Source organism: Gekko japonicus, unplaced genomic scaffold (assembly GCF_001447785.1).
Source record: "Gekko japonicus isolate JY-2015 unplaced genomic scaffold, Gekko_japonicus_V1.1 scaffold621, whole genome shotgun sequence".
Taxonomy (NCBI): domain Eukaryota; kingdom Metazoa; phylum Chordata; class Lepidosauria; order Squamata; family Gekkonidae; genus Gekko; species Gekko japonicus.
The window spans coordinates 474,600-495,973 of NW_015173692.1; the positions used below are offsets into that span (position 1 = coordinate 474,600).

Genomic DNA, 21,374 nt, shown 5'->3' on the forward strand with positions numbered 1-21,374 from the left:
GAGCCAGGGGAGCCAGAATGACCTCTCGCGCGAGAGGTGGAATTTGCCCCTACAAGTGCAAGGCCACCACCCCGGGGCTCAGGGAGGCAGGAGAACATTTCGCCCCCCTGGCGTCGCAGCTGTCGCTGAGAACAGCAGCAGCTGCGATAACTTTTTAAAGAGCTCCTAGGGATAGCTGGGAGAGCCAGAATGACCTCTCCTGCGAGAGGTGGAATTTGCCCCTACGAGTTCAAAGCCACCACCCCGGGGCTCAGGGAGGCAGGAGAATGTTTCGCCCGCCCCCCACATGGCAGCTGCCACCAGGCCATAACTTTTTAAGGAGCCCCGAAGGAGAGCTGGGGGAGCCAGAATGACCTCTCGCTGGAGAGATGGAATTTGCCCCTACGAGTCCAAGTCCACCACGCTCAGGGAGGCAGGGAATATTACCCCCCCCCCACCGCGTCTCAACTGATGGGTGGTAGGAGCAGGGGGCAGGGCTTATGTGCCCTTCCCCTGGGCTCCTGACTGGCAGAACTGTGCTTGGCGCACTCTGGCAGGAACCGAGGCCTGCCCAGTATTAATGTAATGCCTGTAAAACAGAAGGCAGTTTCAAATGCAGGTATGAAAAACAGTAAAGCAGTTTTAAGTGCACCGTGCCAGGTTACAGACTAGATTGCGCATGCGACATTTCAACTCTCCTGCATTTTACAACGTATGAGCTTCTACAGTTTGCAGCACTTTGTGTCGTTCTCTTGGCACTGTTAATTACCAGACGCTACTCTTTTTCTGACGGGCAAGCTCAGCTGAATTGGGTATCTGAACCCTTGACACTTGGGTCGTTTTGGATGGTACTGCCGTGGCTTTTGTTTTTCGAAGGAAGCGATTAGGTCATGCTGCTTCTGGCGCGGGGCTGTCCTAGCTCTGCGACGAAGAGGGCGGACTGCGGCTCCGCACAGCCCCGAGGGGGTGGAGCTGCCAGCTACGGCCCGGGGAGCCGGGGAGGGACACTCTGGCGGAAAATGGAAGGCAAAGTGTGGGCGCTGCTGACAGACGTCCGCAATCCTCCCGCCTTCCTTCAGAGGGCCAGCCCGTGAGCATCCGATCTCCGCCTTCTTCTCCCAGTGATTGGTTTCTGTTTCATAGGTGCGGGGCAGGATTGGTTAGCGCTGTTCCCGGCTGCAGGATGGGATTGGCTGGGCTAGCTTTCCGTTCCGAGACTGTGTGTCGCGGCTGCTTCTGGTGCTGCTGTCCTGTCGGCCTCTGGGCTTAGGGGAGGTGGGTGAGTGCCGCGTCCGGACGCTGGGGTGGCGGAAAGCTGAGTGCGGGGTGGGCTTGGAGAAGACTCTGTCAGGCCGGTAGCCCCGGGAGAGCGCCGAGTGCGGCTGGAGCTCCGTGAGCTCCGTCTGGCAGTCGCCTCCCTCCGTCTCTGTGCCGAGGCCTATGGTGGTGGGGGCGGGGAAGCAGGCCGCGCCAAGCAGCATCTCTCCCTTCCCTTCCTGCCCCGGGGTGGGGGTCGATTCCTGTTGCCCAGCTGAGAGGTGGGGGCTTTGCTGGGGGTCCACAGCTGCCTCGCCAGGCTTGCAGGGCAAGGTTGTGAGGGAAGTGCAGTGATGCGACTTCTAAGGTGATGCCTCTTTCCTGCAGGGAAGGGGAGGAGGGTGGATGGAAAGGGGGAGGGGTTGGTGGGACTTAAGGGGAGGGCTGTCTACGGAAGGGGGGCGTAAACGAGTCGTGAACACCGAGAGGGAAGTGGGCATGCTTGTTCTCGTGAGATTCCAGTTGATGCAGGCTCTATGTGTGGAGGATGTGGAAGGACAAGTGAGAATGGTGTGGGAAGGTTTATTTGTCACCCATTGACAGGTTTGGAAGAGCTTTGGCCTGTGACAGTTGCATTAAAGCAACCCACCCCTTTTTTGAATATATAAAATAGATTTGTAATATGTCTGAGAGAAGACAATAATAAATTGTTTTTTTAAAGCACGTCTGATGAATACACAGTATACTGCTCCCAGTCCCTGTCTTCGGTGGGTATTTATATATAATATTTCATTAAAAATGCATACATATTCATGTTGAGTGTATCATTAATTTGTCGCTCAATTCAGGTGGGTATCCCTGTTGGTCTGAACCTGCAGAACAAAGTTTGAGTCCAGTGGCACTTTTAAGAACAACAAAATTTTATTCAAGGTATAAGCTTTCGTGTGCAAGCACACGCCTTCAGATACAATGAATGGTTTCACTTTATCTAAAGAAGTGTACTTGCAAACAAAAGCTTATACCATGAATAAAATTGTTGGTCTTAAAGATGCCAATGGACTCAAACTTTGTTCATTAATTTGTTGACTCCTTGCCTCTCTGCTAGGAGCTCAGAACAGTTTTGTAGGGTTACTGATCCAGGGGCGTACATATCAACTTCATTTCTGAAGGAAATACTGTTTTCTCTGTGCTGTATTGGCTGTTGGCCAGTTACAAATAATCATGGCTGGTTGCTCTATAAACTCAAGTCTGGAAAGGATCAGGTCCATATTGTCTGGCCTGTGCCTCAAGATGTTTTGTTTCTTCCATTCTTTCATCCACCATCTTTAGCCAACCTACATGATTCAGTGTATCATTAACATAAACATTTGTGTTCATCGTGTATAAAATCCCATATCCATGATGCATGTCAGTGGAGAAAGAACACTTACATTTTTACATTGCATTCCTTACAACTAATGCTATTTTCCCTTTATCAAATGAGAACTGGAGAAACAAAATCAAGTGTAATGCTTGTATGGGTGCATTGCGCTAAATACAAACCAGACAGTTTATGTACATTTGATGCTAGTTTGATTTAGTAGACTGCCTGTTCTTCCAGAATTTGTCTCCTAAAGAACTAAATGCAGGGTTGGCCATGTTCATATAACATACTGAAGTGTTACATTTCTTTCTTAAAAGTTGGCTGTGCTGATTTTTAGTACACAGCTTGGTAAAGTTTACTGTTGTAGAATTTAGGCTCAGCATAGAATCTGAAATGAAAGAAGTGTTCTCCAGTGCACACTTAATTGAGATGAAATCAGTTAGACTTACTTCCAAGTAAATATGCATAAGATCGGGATGTTGAACCAATTGTCTGTTTCAGGTATTTTATATAACATTGGCTTTCAGAGGCCTTCCTAGATGAGTGAACAAATTGCAATTGTACTTATATAGCTTGTGCATCATTCTTTAGTCAAAACTTTCCTTGCTAAAGATTGCAGAAGTGCTGACTAGAAAACAATACTTATTTAAACACTCATTTATCCCCATAATCTGTGAAGCAGGCCCTAGACCACAAATGCTTAGGTTTATGACTCCTGAAAGACTATCAAAATTTTATTTCAGCATTTTATTCCTTTTGTGATCTAGTGCCCATTTTTAGATGTGAAATTAACATTGTAAAACCTCAGATAACACTTGAGACAGTTCCATTGTTTATGTTTGTGGCACGCTTGCTATTTAAGGGAGTCTGTTTTTCCTTTAACCCACCCTCTGCGTATATAAACTTGGTAGTTTTCTGCTGCCACCAGAAATTAAAAATTCCAGTTCTCTCTCTTTTGGTAGTATGACCCAGGGTCTGGGCATTTCAGAGGACTATGTGGCCCTGAGGAAGGACTGTACTGATTTCTGGAATATGTTTAAACAAAAATTGATTTATTGAATGAAGAACAAAGTGGGTTTCTGGTTATCTTTGACTGTTTCGGGGGAAAGGAACTTGTAAATATAACTGGCAAGGTGTCGCATACAGTCTCTCAGACACCAAAATCCCATGCTGACAGGCTTCTTTCTCTCATATATGTAGCCACACTGGCTAAGCTCTTTGTCTTAGGCACACAAGATAAAACATTTGTCTAACCACACAGTTTAGACACTGCTTGTTTCTTTGCCATATAGACTCTCTCACAAAACTTTTAGAGTCACACAGGCCCTCTTCATAGCTCTGCCACACTTCACTTTCCAAAGACCCATACACAGAATCTTCCTTATAAATAAAAGCCAAATGGTGGTGGCACTTCTCTAGAACATTCCACACGCTCCAAAATCAGTTCGCTCTCTGATCTGTCATTCAGAGGGTCTCCCTATCCACTGGCTGCTTTGCCTGAGTCCTGCCTCCAACATTCTAAACATTTTGCTGTTCTTCTCCACCCCATAGCCAGTCAGAACACAGTGGTTATTTGCATATGCAGCCTCATTGGCCTTTGCCTCAGAACACAGAGGTTGTTTGCATATGCGACTTGATTGGCTTTTGCCTCTAACATTCTAAGGATGTGTCACTGACATTACTTGCTATAATAAGCTATATGGCTGCCCAGTCAAAGAGACACTGCATTTGCTAGTGGTTGCGTGTAGTCTGAGAGTTGCAAGGGATTTTAGGGCTTATGTTCCAGCTTGTACATGCCCTAAAACTCTTACTTATGCAGCCAGGGTGCTCCGTCTTATATTCTAATAGCGAAGTCAGATTATCTTTGGATACTTAAATCCGGTGACTGGAACTGTTTACGGGCAAGACAGGTCTTTCTGTGAACCTAAAAAGTGCCCTAAGTTTGGGGCTTCCGGTCTGGCTCCCGCGCATGGCGGACGCTTCCTCAGGTCGCTCCCGAGGGCGCCTCGCCCGCCCGCGGTGGAGGAGGGAATCCGCGCGAGCGGAGACCCGAACGAGCCCCTCAGAAGAGAGGAGCTCGGATCCGGGGCGCTTTAGGGCGCACTAGGGGGGAGTCGCTCTTTCGGCCGAGAGGTCGGAGAGCGAGGCTCCCGCCATGCCCTGCCCCAATGGACCTTGCTGCGTGAGCGACCCCGAACGGGGTTTAGCGGAGCCACCAGACGTCACCGAGTGATAAAGCGACCATCCGCAAAAATGGAAAAAGTCATCAGCCAATCACAGCACACCCATCTCCCCCTATCACTCTTCTTACAGTACTGCAGTCAAACTCAACATTTAAAGACACACACACACACACACCAAAACATGGAATCATTACAATGTTCTTTTTACGATAATCCTGAAGAGTGCTGCTTCAAATATGCAATTAACATAGAGCTGGAAGGGTCCCCAAGGTCATCTAGTCCAACCCCCTGCACAGTGCAGGAAATACACAGCTACCTGCCCTGTTCCCCCAGTGTCCGCTGCTCAATGCCTAGAGGAAGTCAAAAAACCTCTGGTATCCCTGGGCCAATCTGGCCTGCAGGAAAATCCTTTCTTGAGCCCAAAGTGGTGATCAGCTTAAGATCTGACCACTGGCTCATACCTTCTTGCCCTCCCTCTTATGATGCCCAACTTCACAGTGAGTCATAGAAACAGCATTGCTGTTAGATGGCCATCTAGCCACTGCTTAAAAACCTTTAAAGGAGAGCTAACCATCTCCTGAGGAAACCTGTTCCACTAAGGAACCATTCTGTCAGGCAGATCTTTGTAATATTTGGCCAACAACTCTTGATTTAATTTCAACCCATTGGTTCTGATCCAACCTTGTGGGGCAACAGAAAACAACTTTGCTCCATCCTCTTTATGACAGCCTTTCAAATACTTGAAGATGGCTATTGTATCACCTCTCAATTGTCTCCTCTCCAGGCTAAACATACCCAGCTCCTTCAACCTTTTCTCATAGGACTTGGTCTCCAGACCGTTAACCATCTTTGTCACCCTCCTGTGGACATGGTTTGGCTTGACAGGATCCTTCTTAAACTGTGGTGTCTGAAACTGAACACAGTACTCCAAGTGGAGTCTAACTAGAGCAGAGTCAAGTGATACTATCAGTTCATGATACTTCTGTTGATGCATCCCAAAATTGCCTTTGCCTTCGTAACTGTTGTATCACACACATGTTCAGTATGTTCTGCTAAATCCCGTAGATTTTTTTGCATCTGCTGCTACCAATACAAGTCTCCCCATCCTATAATCATACATTTGATTTTTCCTAACTAAATTCAGAACTTTACATTTATTCCTGTTGAAATTCGTATTGTTAATTTTAACCCAGTTTCCTAGTCTGTCAAGATTGTCCTGAATATTGATTCTGTCTTCTACTGTATTTGCTACCTCTCCCAATTTAGCATCATCTATAGATTTAATGAGCATCCTCTCTATTCCTTCATCCAAGTCATTTATAAAGACATTGAACAACACAGGGCCCAGGACAGATCTGAGGCACTCAAATTTTCATTGCTCTCCAAGAGGATGAGGAACCATTTACAAGTACTTTTGGGGTGTGATTTGTCATTTGCCCTGTGACAAATGAACGATAGTGCTGCCTGGAACTGATATCATCGATCTGGGACCTTCACCACCAGGATGCCATCCTGTGACTGAAGACCTTTTTGAGACACCAAGAGCACCTTGTATTGCGATAAATGATTATAAATGATTGCTTTATCTTGTTTTTAACTGCTTTAATTATTGGCATACATGCCCAGTCTGTGAACCGTCCTGAGTCTGCTTGCGGGGAGGGCGGGCTATAAATCAAATAAATAAATAAAAATAAATAAATCCATCTAATAGTAGTAGGATCCAAGCCACATTATATCAACTTGTCAGCAAGAATATCCTGTGGAACCTTATTAGAAGCCTTACTGAAATCAAGATAAACTGTCTGCAGCATTCCCCTTATCTAACAATTAAATTATAGGTTAATCACTGCATGTAATACCACAAATAGTTTGAATTATATGAATGCAAGGTGTGGTTTGAAGGAATTTAAAACTTTTGTCTTCTATGTGACTCTTCCTGGTATTATGCGATTTCTTTCTTTTTTTTTGGTAAACAAAGTTTTATTATTTTCCAATCGTAGGTATTCAACATTTATCCATTAAAACTTAAAAAAAAAAGAAGTACATAAACGATTACTTACCCTACAATCCATACACCTTCCCCCCTCCTGTGGCTTCCCGCAATGCTTTCACCCCCTTCCCCTTACTTATATATATTTCATCAGTTGCTAATATCATATTTCTAATCATTTTAAAAGATAACGTCTTTTTACTTAGTATTGTTCTAAACACAGTAAATTGTTTGTCACATCCCAGTTCTTTTCCAGATAGTTCTTAAAGTCCTTCCATTCTTCAAAAAATTCTTTGTCTTCTTTGTTGTTCAATTTCTTGGTAATTTTATCCATTTCTGCCATGAACAGAACTTTATGTATCCAGTCCTCAATCTCTGGTACTTTTTCAAGTTTCCAATATTGTGCATATAGCATTCTTGCTGTCGTTATTAAGTACCAGAATAAGGTTTTTTTATCCACATTGACTTCTTCCATTTTTAGTCCCCGATATTTTAATAGAGTTTTTCCACAAATATTCCCAAGAGTCAATCGTCACTTCTTTGTTCATATTTATTGCCCACTTTAACATTTGCTCTTTAACTGTCTCATCTTCCGTATACCATTTTAATAAAATTTTATACATATTTGAAATCTTTTTTCCCCCTCCTCTTTCCCAAATGCTCTCCATTTCATTTTTCTCCTCTGTAAATCCATAATTTTTTCTATCTGTCTTAAACAAATCATAAATCTGCATATATCTTAACCATTCATAGTTAAAGTGAAGTTCATTCTGCTTTTTCATTACCCATTCTGTTCCCACTTTTTAAATTAAGTCTCTGTATGGCAACCAGTCTTTACCTTGTTGTCTTGAGAAAGGAGTTAAAACTTCCTCTGGTACAATCCAGAGTGGCCTTACATCACGAAAAAGTTTTTTGTGTCTCATCCATGTTACATACAGTGCTTTTCTTACCAGGTGATGCTTAGAGAAACTATCCATTTTTACCTTACCATACCATAAATACGCATGCCACCCAAACCTACAATCATGACCCTCCAAACTTAAAAGCCTGTTGTTTTTTAACTTTACCCATTCTTCCATCCATGTTAAACAGACCGCCTCATAATAAAGTCTTAGGTTTGGTAGCTGCAACCCTCCTCTTTCTTTAGCATCACAAAGTATTTTCATCTTAATTCTTGGTTTCTTGCCTCCCCAAACGAACTTTGATAATTCTTGCGGCCACTTGGTCAGCAAGTCTGTCTTATTCAATATTGGTATCGTTTGGAACAAGAACATCAAACGTGGTAAGACATTCATTTTGATAACTGAGATTTTCCCCATCAATGATAAATTCATATTCTCCCATTTCTTAAAGTCTTGGGTTAACTTGAGCCACAGTTTCTCATAATTGTTTTTATATAGATCTATATTTTTGGCTGTTAACTCAATCCCTAAATATTTTGTTTTGTTCACCACTTCGGGTATTATGCGATTTCTTGAATATTCTTAATAGCTGGAATGTTTTAATTTTAAATCCTGACTCCCTAGAGCTAGAAGACTGGCAGTGCCAGTGGTCACACAGTTTTTTAACGTTCGTGCACCATGTATATTTTTCTCTGCATCTTACTGTATTCAACTGACAGTACTGACACATATAAGTCACTTGGAGAAACTTAACTGTGGCTTATTCATTGCACATGTCCCATCTGAACAAAACATAATTCTCACCTGTCTGCATTCCTGCCCCCCTTCCTATACGAGTCACAGTTTTTTTGTTTTTTATTTTTAAAAATAATAGGGGTACAGAAAAAAAGGATATATAGGAAATGGAAATAATTATATAGGGATATTTACATTAATCAAGGACATTCATATTATATATCATACATTACACAGAAATAAAATATTTTTCAATATGCTTCATTTCTCAGCTCCCCATTGACAGTTTGAGCAAAGCAGTCAAGCAAAGCATCATCAACAAGGAAATATGAAGAACGGTTAAATAGAAATAAGAATATTTTGCATCTACTCCAACTATACATGTAAAAGCTTATTATTGATTAATACTAATAATATAACAGTTCCAATATTAATATAAATAAAAAATAATGAAAAATAATTTCTGAGCATTAAATTTGATTTAACATAACACTGACCATAGTATGCTATGTGACTCTAGATCATACAAACTTGTTAGACAAGAAATATTGAATGTATACTAAAAATGAGTATTTTCTCCTGCCTTTCCCCAGTTATTTAACTGCATCAAAGAGTTTGGGCCTTGTATACGTAGATCTTTATGATTTATGTCTCCTTCCTCAATTATGCCCATAATATGAATAATAAGCCTTCCATTTCTCCTGAAATTCTTTAGCCGGTCTTTTGTTTACATAACTCAGTAGTTTTGCAATTATGGCATACTCAGCTAATTTGTCTTTCCAAGTCTTTCTAGTAGGACATTCTTCTGTTTTGTTCCTAGTATTAACCCTGGCTGCCGTAAGCATATGTCTGAATACATCTTGTGAAGTTCTTTCAGTTTTGGCTGGCAAGATTCCCAATAACATAATCTCAGGTTTCATCGGAAATTTTATTTTTACATTTCTTTGAATTTCAGCGTATATTTCTTTTCAATATTTTTTCATCTTTTTACATGTCCACCACATATGATAAAAGGTACCATCCACCTCTTCGCAGTTCCAGCAAGTCCCTTTATAGTTCAAGCTTATCTTCTTTGTCCACTACTTGTTTATTCTTTTGTTTGAATTCTCAGATTCTTCTACTGTGTTCTCAGTAGATAATTCTTCTGCCAGTTGTTTAGCTTGTTCTATCATTGAGATTGATCTTCTACCCTTAGGTAATGGAGTCAAACTTTTGAAAGATGCCCAGTGTTTCACATAACTCCTGAATATGGGAGTTCTATAACCCCTGCTGAGAACATTTAGAATATATGGAGAGATGTTCTCAGTAGTGTGTATAGAATTTTTGTACCTTGCCCTATTTTTATAGAGCACATACTGTTGTTCAGAGATGATTTTTTTCACACTGATATTGTAACAGAATATTGATAATGCTGGATTCAATTAATGTTGCGACTTTGTATGTGAAGTTTAGTAAAGGTAAAGGTTTCCCTTGCTTGAAAGTCAGTCGAATCCGACTCTGGGGTTGCGGTGTTCATCTCCGTTTCCAAGCTGAAGAGCCAGCACTGTCTGAAGACCTTTCCGTGGTCATGTGGCTGGAATGACTAAATGCCAAGGCGCATGGAATTCTGTTACCTTCCCACCGAAGCGGTACCTACATATGCAGAAGAAACAATATTGCCTCATGCATTACTGGTGTAACATGACAGGAGAGGATCAATAGGAGTACATGGAGGGTTTTCTAATTTTGCTCCAGCTGAAGGTTTGAGCAGCCCTGTGTGGGAATGCAATGCAGTAGTCTGCCTCAAGACACAAAGGAATTGGTTTGAATATGAAAAAGAGACACCAGCTACTGGAAGGGAAGGGAGCATGGTATAGCCTGATCTTGTTAGATCTTGGAGTCTAAGCAGGGTTGGAACTTGGAAGGAAGACCGCCAAGGAAGACTCTGCAGAGGAAGGCAATGGCAGACCACCTCTGCTTCTCACTTGCCTTGAAAGGCCCCTGCTGGAGTCACAATAAGTCAGCTGCAACTTGACAGTGCTTCATACACACACCAGCTGAGTGAAAACTACCTCTGCCTACTACCAGAATCTGGAGGTTACTTTATCTCCATCCTGCCTTTTGGTAATCTCTGGAGTACACCTTAGAAGGAAAGCTGATTCTGGTGGGGAACAGAGATAACAGGGTTGCCGCTTTCTGGAAAGTCAGGGAAATGGAAATAGGTCAGGGAAAGTCAGAGAAATTAGTCAAAAGTCAGGGGATAGTCTACTCTTGAGGCAGTTGGGAGTAGAGAAGTAGCAGAATACAAGCGTAACATAATAAAGCACAAGTATTCCATAATTTGATTATATGATTTAGAAAATGCTTGTTGGCTGATGGTGGTTAACAGTACAACAGAATAAAATGAACATATATGTAATAACATATTTTATGGAGAAGCTGGCTAGCTTCTTGCAACTTTTTGTATTCAGACAAACTAGAATTAGTTTCAGGTGATTTGAAGATGGGTATATTTTGACAGATCAGCAAATTGTGCATTATTTCTTCTAGCCAGCTGTGAAGTCCAATCATATCACAATACTACTCTCAACAATAACTTTGAGATTGGTTTCGAAATCAGATCTTATAATGTAGAACAAAAAGTGTTCACACGGTACTTGAGTAGTGTTTTTTCTTCAAACTACTACTGCTGAGAAGTTTCAAGAAAGTATGTTTTATTTACCAGTTGCAAAATTACTACAGGTATCTATGGATGGGCTAATGTAAATCACCTTCTCCTGGAAAAAAATTGAAAGAAGAAATGAAAACCAACCCTGACTGGAAAGGAGAAGAAAACAAATTGATTTGCCTTGGAACATGTGGCCTTTATATGATGGTGCATGGTCTTTAAAAACAGGATTACATGCAGTGAAATTGGACCTGAATTCAGTCTTGCACAACATGTATTATCTGTTCAAAGATTCCCCAGCTAGGTGGGCATCATACACTGCTATAACAAGAAGCACACAATTTCCCCAGAAGTTCTGCTCCACTAGGTAGTTGGAGAATGTTATGTATCTTGATAGGGCTATCATTGTTTTTGACAGTGTCAAGATAGTATGTGGAAGACGCAAAGTTCCCTAACAGTAAACCGGCAAGTTGCATAAAATCTGCAATGCAAGATCCACTCATAAAGTGTAAAATGGCTTTAATGAAAAGAATTGCTGGAGACTGTGAACCATTTCTACAAAAGTTTCAAAGCCAAAACCATGAGCTTCATGAGCTAATCAGGGAGCTAATGACTCATTGCATAAAATCAGAAACGATGCAAAAATTGTCATCTGGTTCACAGTTAAAATTGACATGAAATAGTATGAGAACTTGCATGACAGAAGCAAGGTTGAAACTGGCTTTGTAGCATAGAAGCTCTTAAAAGAAACTGAACTAAGTGCGTGTCAAATGGTGGAGTTTTACCTAGAATATCAAAACATGGTACTGGCAGTTGAAAAGTCTATTGAGTGAAGTCCTCTGAAGTTCAAGAAAGTTTGTGGCTTATGAGCATTAGATCCTACTATCATTCTGAAAAACCCAAAAGTTGGAGTCACCAGGTCAGGGATTGTACATGCAGCAAATCAAATCAATGGCACAACAACTGGAAAATCAGAGCAATAGTACACTGCTTTAACAACAGCATCCCAAAATGAATCAGTCCTCAGTTTCAACCATACATGGTAAAACAAGATGATGAAGTTGGATTGGACACATTTTACAATGCTATTATGATGACCAACAAGAATTTCTCAGACCTGTGGAATATTGTCAAGAAGATGTGCCTTATCCTGTCTCATGGTCACACTTCAGCTGGAAGTTGATTTCCTGTTAATAAGTCAATGTTTATAGAGAATTTGTATGAACAGCCAGTTGTCTTTCAACACCAGGTTTATTATGCTGTCCTAAATTCTGAAGGACTCAAATCTGTTGTAATTGATCGGGGTATGTTGCAGTTGATCAGGCATGGAAGTTAAATGCCATAAGCAACAAGAAGAAACTCTGAAAAAAGAAAAAAAGAAGAAATTTGAGAAAGAAATTAAACACGTTGAAAATGCTTTTAAAAAAGACTAAGAAAAGAAGCCAAAATGGAAGAAGAAACAAAGAAGTTGCAAAACAAAAAGAAAACTGCAGAAGTGATAGCATATTGTTATTTCATCATTTTTAAAAGAATACTTGCCGGGGGGGGGGGAGATAATGGGGAGAGGATCATTTTGGGACCAATTCCCTCAAACATTTGTTGAGTTCTGCTGTAACTTCTCAGTGAAGCAGAAGATTCAGGAACAGATTAAGTAGGATTTCATAGATTTAATCATGTTCTGTACAGGTGGGAAGGCTGTTTTCTGGACCCTACCCTGTGTCCCGTCCCCCCCATCTTTCTTCATGCTGCTTTGATGTTGATAGTTTCATTTGGTGATATATAAAGCAACATATTTGTTAAACTGTCTTGCCATAATAGATTTACTGATGCAGTAAGAGATGTGGGAGCCCTACCAGTCTTCATTACCAGAGGCATATCAGTAACAGGAGTCCCTGTTCATCCTTGGCTATTTCCTGCTTATAATTGTTTCAGATTTGGCTTCAATGAAGAGGACCCATAAATATGGGTGCTACTTGGTAGCCCAGAGTTGGATCCAAAACTTCTGTACATCTAATAGCAGACCCTTCCACCAATTGAACAAACCCCTTGAATTGAAGGAAGGCTCCTTGAGTCGAGTACTCCACCCTTATTGGAACGCAGCCCTTGGATCTATTATCTTAATTGTGGCGATTAGCAGGGGAAGTCATATATCCCTTGTGGAGTAATAAGATTTGAAAAAGGCTGCAGCAACACAGAAGAATATTGCTTCTTAAAAATGGCACCATGCTATACCGTGTGCCAGGACACAGTGAAACTATCATTGATCGGAGGGTACTATTACAAACACACAATCTTAATTGCCGTCCTTTCCCTGTAAAACAGCTCACTTGGCAGCAGACACAAAAGTGTTGCATTTATTTTGACTTTGAGAAGTAGGACATTATAAAGGGAAGCCTCACTGCCTGCTAGTAACCCAAATATATGGATGTTTGCCTTTCTTTGTGCCCTTGCTTCTGGTGTGGTGTTGTGTTGTGACAATAAGTAAACAAGACTGTCATTTGGAAAGCGTCTGAGAACTAGGTATTGTACAAAGTTTGATGCCATCATATGATAATCTTGACCTGTTGTAAAAACATGGATCGTATGTAAGTAGATATAAAGTTCCAGTGAGTGACTAGAAAGACTGCCATCCAGAATTTGGCACTTTCTTGGTAGGCATAAGCAGTATCACACAGGAGCAATTCTTATGCCATGTTTCCAGTATGTCATGATCAACAGTGATGGCACCTTCAGAAAGATCTAAGGATCAATAACATGCAGTTTGCCTTCTCAATCACAGCAGAGATCATCAATTGAGAGTGCAGGTGCTGTCCAAGCTGAGTGCCATGGCTACTAGTCTAGAAAGATTACCTGAATAAAGATGTGTTTGAAGCTGAAGGATAGTGGTTAATACTTAGACACTTTCCCCAACAGAAGAGCTGAAAACAAAAAGTTGATTGCTAGGCATCTGTATGAAAGTTTGGATGCAAGGACCCATGTCTGCAGACTTCAGTGCATCTTGTATCTGTTAACAAACCTGGCTAGTAAAGGGTTCAGAGCCAGCTGCTGATCTTCTATCAATATGGGCAAAGATTGCCCTTACCTGGATAGCCCAGGCAAGCCTGATCTCATCAGATCTTGGAAGCTAAGTAGGGTTGACTCTGGCAAATACCTCTAGGCCCCCAGTAGGGGTCAGTCATCAGAGGTCTCCATGAGTTCCAGGTGCACACAGTCAGTCACCAGAGGCAATCATGATTTCCAGGTGTGCATGTGCACACATACAATTTTTTTTAAAAAAAAAAGATTGGCAGAGATTGAATGTTCTAGTGGTCACCTCCAATATCTTAGGTTCAGGAATCTGAATCTAAATAAAGTAAATGCTTTGTTATCTGGCACATGTGGAGAAAGGGGGTTGCAGGAGCTTCTGGTTTATGGCGACTTAATGGCGGATGCTGCCCTGGTGAGCTCCCGGGGACGTGATCCATGCGCCTGCTGTATGATCGTGCATGCCCCCCTAGGTCTCTGGGAATGAGTCCTTAGCCATGGGGCTTTAAGGGGTCGCCTCTTCTCTGGCACGCTACCTGGGAATTGAGGCCCCCTTCCGCCCCGACAGTCTCACTGTTGTGTGCCCGTAATGGGACTCGAGCCTGCTGGCCAGGACAAACATATGACAGCTGAGCGCACATACCTGCAGCGCAGTCTGAAAATGGAGATGATCCAAGGATGACATAGACTGTGAATTTATCCAAGCGTAACAACGTGAAAGCTGAAAGCCCCTTCCCCTTAAATACAAACGAGTGGGGGAGGGAACCTCCCGATTCCAAAGAAGACTCTGAGATAAAAGGGGGGGAGGCATACCAAGCGCTTGAGTGAACTTTAGAGACTTTTGGTAAAACTAGCTGAAAAGTAAACAACTTTCAAAGATGGTGAGTAAAAAACTAGAGAAAGATAAGCTGGAAAAAGCAAAACTTTCTTCAGGAAGTCGGAGCTCTGCTGACAAAACCTCGCGACCCAAGACTTCCACAGAGTGGTCGAAGATGTTAGCAGGCTCCTTGCGCCGTCTGCTGGGGCAAATGACAACCAGCAGCTAACTACATTAAATCAGAGCTTTGCAGAGCTTTGCAGCCCAGCAACTCCAGCTAAGCGAAATTAATAAAAAGACTGACCAGACCGTGGAGACAATGAAGGAGATGGATGCCAAAACTAAAAAGATTAAAAAGCGTGTGAGCTGGCAAAAGCAAAGATTAAAAAGCTGGAAAAGAAAGCAACATTTGAAGAATCACAGCTGTTACAACTACAAATGGAAAAAGCAAGCTTTGTCCTAAGATTTCAAGGGCTACCAGAATTGGATGGGGAAAATCTGAAGCAAATTTTGAGTGATGCCTTGTCCCTGATAGCAGATTTAAAAGCGGAATATATCCTAAGCGAAATGGACATGGTCTACAGATCATATCCAGAATACATAAAGAGGAAAAATCTGCCAGGGGAGATAGTGGTCAGATTCTCCAAAAGACATGTGAGGGATTTAATCCTAAAAGCAACATCTGGAACGCCCCTAAAAATCAATGGCAAGGAAATAAGAGTTTTCAAAGATATTCCATTTGAGATCAGGAAAAAAAAGAAAACCTTCAAAAACGTAATAAGCGTTTTGCAAACAAACAATATCCAGTACAGATGGCTGGTGCCCGAAGGCATCTTATTTACAATGAACGAGAAGAAAATAAGAATTGATACGGTCTTTAAAGCACGGGAGTTTCTGAAGCAGCATCTTGACTCTATAGGAGAGGACGGCAAGGAAGAGGATGATGGAGGAGATGGAAGTGGGAGTGATCAAGATTCCTTGAACCCTGAAGAAGTTACAGATGCACAATTGGGGGCAGCTGCCCTCAAAAGAGGGCTACATGAGAAGCAGAAGAGGGAAGAAGTGATGCCGAAGGACTTTGAATTTCACTCTAACACATGCTAATTTTTTAAAAAAAATTTATTAAGAAGAGAAAACAGCATAACAACACGTCAAAAGAGCTTCTTGAACAGACATTTTAACTTTGATAAGATAAGCATGTATATGTATCTCACATGAAATGGTATTGATTTTAAGCTAATTACTAATTTGTATTAATCTTGTTATAAGCCTTATACTGGCTTCCACCTCTTGGGATTTTAGTGGTTTTCTTTCCTTTCTTCCATAGTTTATAGTTACCCTTCCCTTTTTTTCTTTGTAGTTTATTAGAAAATGCAAGAAAAAATTCCCTTCGGGGAAAAAAAGAGAGAGAGAAAGGGGGTTGCAGGTTGCAAGTTATTCAAGCTTATTGTTGTGCCTATTTACTATATTATTATATGTTTCCTGTGTGTGTAGAGATGTAAAATTTCCAGAAATTTTGAAGCTCGGGAAAAAAACCGTTTTTCCCCCGTTTTTTTCTGGGAAAAATGGAAATTTTCGGAAAAATTGAAAAAAATGCTACATTAGCATTTCTTTTGACTTTTCTAGATTGAAAGTCATTCTGTTACTTTAGGAACATAAAATATGACTGGACATTTTTACTTGGCATGAAATTATCACAACTAGCAAAGTGAGGCTTACATGCTTTGTGGTAACAAAGAAAACAAATGGTGGGAACTTTGCAAACTTTATGTATTTACAAGCATTGCACAGGACAAATGGTTGCAAATAATTGCTAATATTATGCAGTCATGCGTATGAAGTATAACTGGCTTGCACTGCATGAGAGAGCAGGTTCTATAACATATATAGAAGCTACTCTTGCACTGTGTAATCTCTCCTTATATATAATTGAGTAGTGGGTGCCAAAGTTCTAAAATGCACTCCTTTAGTGTATGGACGGTTGAACTGTCAGTCAGAAGACGCTGGCTGGGTTGACTGGCTGCTTTGTGCAGTCCCGCCCAGTGTTTCAAGGTCTTTTGCATATGGAAGCTGATTGGACTTCACTGCATTCCACACCTCAAACTCACCCCCCTCCCCGCAAGGCAGTTGGAATGTCAGTTGCATATGGAACCTTCAAGGTCTTTTGCATATGGAAGCTGATTGGACTTCACTCCATTCCACACCTCATTCCCCCCCCCCCCCGCAAGGCAGTTGGAATGTCTGGTGGTGTGTAGGTCCCAGGATCATGTTTTAAAAGCTGCCTGGGGAGATGGGGACCTCAGACAGGTTACAGTGCCATAGACTCCACCCTCCAACCCAGCTATTTGCTCCTGGGGAACTATTGTTGCCAATCTTGGCCCAGCACCCATCAAACCATTCTCTTCAACCCCCTGCTGTGCAGCACACTTTCCCCTAGGGTTGCCAAACTCCAGGTGGGACCTGGAGATCTCCCACTGCTACAATTGATCTCCAGATGACAGAGATCAGTTCCCCTGGAGAAAATGGATGCTTTGGAGGGTAGACCCTATGACATTATACCTGCTGAGTCCTTCCGCCTCCCCGCCCAATGCTGCCCTCTACAGAATCCACCCCCCAAAACTCCAGGTATTTCCCTCCTTAGAGCTGGCAACCCTACATTCCCCTCAATGCCTGTTGGTAGACAACTAAGCTTGGTCCTGTCACCTACTTTGGCATTTGGGAGAAAACACATTGGGGCCAGTCCTGATAGGGTTGCCAACTCCAGATGGGAAATTCCTGGAGATTTGAGGGATGGAGCCTGAAGAGGGTGAGGTTTGAGGAGGGGTAGGACCTCAGACAGGTACACTGCCATAGACTCCACCCTCCAAACCACTCAGTCCCTCATGGGGAACCATTGTTGCCAATCTCCAGGTGAGGGCTGGAGAGCACTCAGAATTACAACTGCTCTGCAGAAGGGAGGGCAGAAGTCAGCTGAAGTCAAAGGGGCAGATAATGGTAGGTTGATGGTTAGCTGGGAAGGAGATGGGGTTGCCAACTACATGCTGACAAATTCCTGGGGATTTGAGGGGTGGAGCCTGGAGAGGGTGGGGTTTGCAGAGGGGTGGGACCTCAGACAGGTAGAATGCCATAGACTACACCCTCCAAACCAGCCACTTTTTTTTCCAATTTTTCGGAAAAAAACAAAAAAGGCTTCAGGAAAAAAAACAGGAAAAACCCGGGTTTTTTCCGGGCCTTCACATCTCTATGTGTGTGTAACTTTGCTATATGATAAATAAATAAATAAATGTCCACTACCCAGAGAAATCTGCAGCAATCAAACCCCACCTCACTGGAAACAGCATGGCATGGTGATAACCCCTACAGACAGTGGGGCTGTTTCCATTTCCCCTGAGCTACTAAGCCATCCTATGGAGCAGGCAGAAATGAGAGAGAGCCTGTGAGCCAGCAGAGCTGGTTTTCGCCTACTAGAGGCAGGCTGTGGGGGAAGGATCACATCTTCCGAGAGTGCCAACTGTCAGAAGCTCAGCAATGGCCAGAGGCATAAAGAGGAGGTGGGAATAGGATGTGTGCTTGCCCACAGATCCAGGGGTATGGTGGCTGAGCATGAGGGGCTTGCAGTTAAATAAGTGTCCTGGATAATCAAGTTCCAGATAGCAAAGCTTTTACTGTAATTTTATCTGTAAAACAGTTGGCATGTACTGGTAAGAAAATGAGCATTTCCTCATCTTAATAATGCCATTCTTTGAAGGATTATGTGCCGGGGGAAAAACATTCAGTGCAGCAGATTCCATGAATTCTTCAACTCCCCCCCCCCATAAATGCTCCATGATGTGATGGCTTGTATGTTAGCAGAAAATTTAGTCTAAGCCAGGCCTTCAGCATATCATGCTACCTAGGGCATACAGGCCAAAGATATATCTGGATATTGCCACTATTTCACATTGCAGGCCAGCGTGTATATCCTTTAGATCTAGGAAATCAAATATGTGTTTCTCCTTTTGAGTACTTGCTTATTCAGCAGGCAGCTTTTGGGGGGGGGGGGATGCACTGCAGCATTGCTGCTAATATACAAACCATCACTCTGTATATTAGATTTCCTGGTCAAGGTGGGGGTTGGGTGGTGGGGATGCAGAGTGGGGGAAACACAACATACATAGATCTTGGTTGGCTGATATATATTAGAATTCTGAAAATAAAATATATTTCTTAATGTTGCTTGGTAATGATGTGAATGCTAATGGTTTTAATTTTGTTCCTTGATGATAAACTTCTATGCAATTTAAAATGCAGCAAAATGATGTGTGATGGTTTAGGTATGTGGTTGTAGTGGGGCGGTAGTGTTAGTTTGATTGCTTTTAATGGATTTGTTTCATTGCAATCACAATAAAATTTCTCTCTAATATTTCTGTTATGTCCTGGTATGTAAAAGCAGCCCCCCCAAAAATACTGCATTCATTTTAAACTGTGTAATTGGAGAATATATAATTCTAAAAGTTACAGATAAAAATGCTTCTGGAAATTCAGCTAGACTTACTTATGACTTTTGAAAAAAATTTTGTTGTATTTTGACTGTCCTTTATGAAAATAGTGCAAAAACTGACAGTCCTTATGCATAGAATTGCCTTTCCTAGACTTCTTTGGAAGTCTGTAGCCACAGAGGAAACAAATGAGCAAACCTAATAACTAAATGTGTACAGCTTTCTTATGGAGCTGAAACATAGAATCATAGAATGTTACAGTTGGAAGGGACCTTGCAGGTCATCTAGTCCAACCCCCTGCACTCTGCAGGAGCATAGCCGAAAGATAGCCCTACAACATACTTGAAAGATGGTCGTCCAGCCTCCGGTTGGGCTGCTGAAATGGTATGGACAAACTGCATTTTTTTGATAATACTAATTAAAATCATGTAATTGGTATCACAGGTTTCATGGACAAATAAAATGAGAGGTCATATGGACTGAAGAGATGGCAGGAAGAAAATTGAGAGAATATGGATCAGATTTTTTAAAAAGACCCTGCTGCACTGCAGTAGGTATCCTGACATATGTTGACCATTGTTAGAATAGCCCAGATGTGTGGACCAAGCTGTGTTGGGAATGTACTCACTGTTTCCTTCCTCTCCTTGCCTGTGTCACTTTCCTCTCACTTTCTGGATTGCCGTAACAATAGTTTGCCATGTTGTCTGAATTAAGCAGCAGTGGTTACTGCCAACCGTACTTGCCCAATTAAGACCTCGTAGCAAGGTACATGTTCCAAATTGGCAAACCATCTTTTTGGATGTGGTCTGAAGAGGGTCAGTCATTTATCAGAGAGCAGTTTTCAGTTGTTCATTTATATGGGATAGATCCATTAATTTTTCTTCAAGAAAGGCTAGTTTCAGCCATCACATTCTCCTGGCAGTCAAAGCACAACGTATCATTGGTATTATACTCTAAACTAGTGTGTTATGGGTTGTTACCATTTTATCTCTATTGTTGATAGTGAAGCAAAAATTATATTGAACAAGACATGCAGTTACCTGTGAAATCAAATCATGTTCAAGATAAAATGAATATTTTTGCATAATGTTTCTTGAGTGGGATACTCAGAAGTAATATACTGTATGCTTGAGCATATGAAGAAGAAAAATATTGCATGACAATTCTATATAACAATAGGGCCACAAAGGCAGTTGAAATGGACTAATCTTAAGGAAAACTCGGTCAGGTTTTTCACTCTGGTACATTGATCTGGCAAACCAGTTTTCAGACATACTAGCTGGACATATACACAAAGTCCTTTCCTGTCTTATGCCTTGAAAATATTCTGGCATGCTCATCCAGCCTTTCATTTTTAAGAAGGGCAGCAATAAGAGACAATGTGCTTATAACAGTTAGAGTGTCAGAGTAGGATCCGGAACCCAGGTTTAAATTCCCACTCTACTATAGAAGCTTATTGGTGACCTTGGGCCAGTCATGCTGTCTCAGACTACTCTTCATCAAAGGGTGGTTGTTATAAGGATAAAATTGAAAAGGAGAGAATGAAGCCACTTTGGGTAACTGCTGGGGAGAAAAGCAGATATTGTGCTGTTGCCTTTGAAATTTAAGGAACTGCTGCAAAGGCTAGAGTCTGGTAAGGAGTGCCATTTAAATTATCCAGGGAACGTCTCTACTTTTTCCTGGTGTATTTTCCCTTTCATACTTTTCTCACCTTCATTGCAAGTGCCATACTAATTTGTCTGTGTCATCTGCACTGAAAACCTAGAGGAATCAACATTAGTATGATCTTACTGTGCCTAAAGATCATATCAATTGAAAGAGGAACATGTTCCAAATGCAGTGGTTACTTAGAAATGTATATTGATATAAATGCCACCAATCAAGCATCACTCTTGCCTGGAAGTAACTAACACGGTGTCCCTGTACCTTCCTTGCCTTCTTCATTTTGGTTTATTCTTGCTTGCTTTTTAGCAACTATTCCAAGATCTTTTTAAATCTA

General features: G+C 41.8%; 1 long non-coding RNA gene across 1 annotated transcript; it reads left to right on the top strand.

Moving 5' to 3' along the window:
* Nucleotides 1–1,193: 1,193 nt before the first annotated feature.
* Nucleotides 1,194–19,919, top strand: LOC107120456. Its single transcript, XR_001482825.1, has 3 exons — nt 1,194–1,254; nt 1,958–2,003; nt 19,820–19,919. It is a non-coding gene; the product is annotated as an uncharacterized LOC107120456 (long non-coding RNA).
* Nucleotides 19,920–21,374: the final 1,455 nt, after the last annotated feature.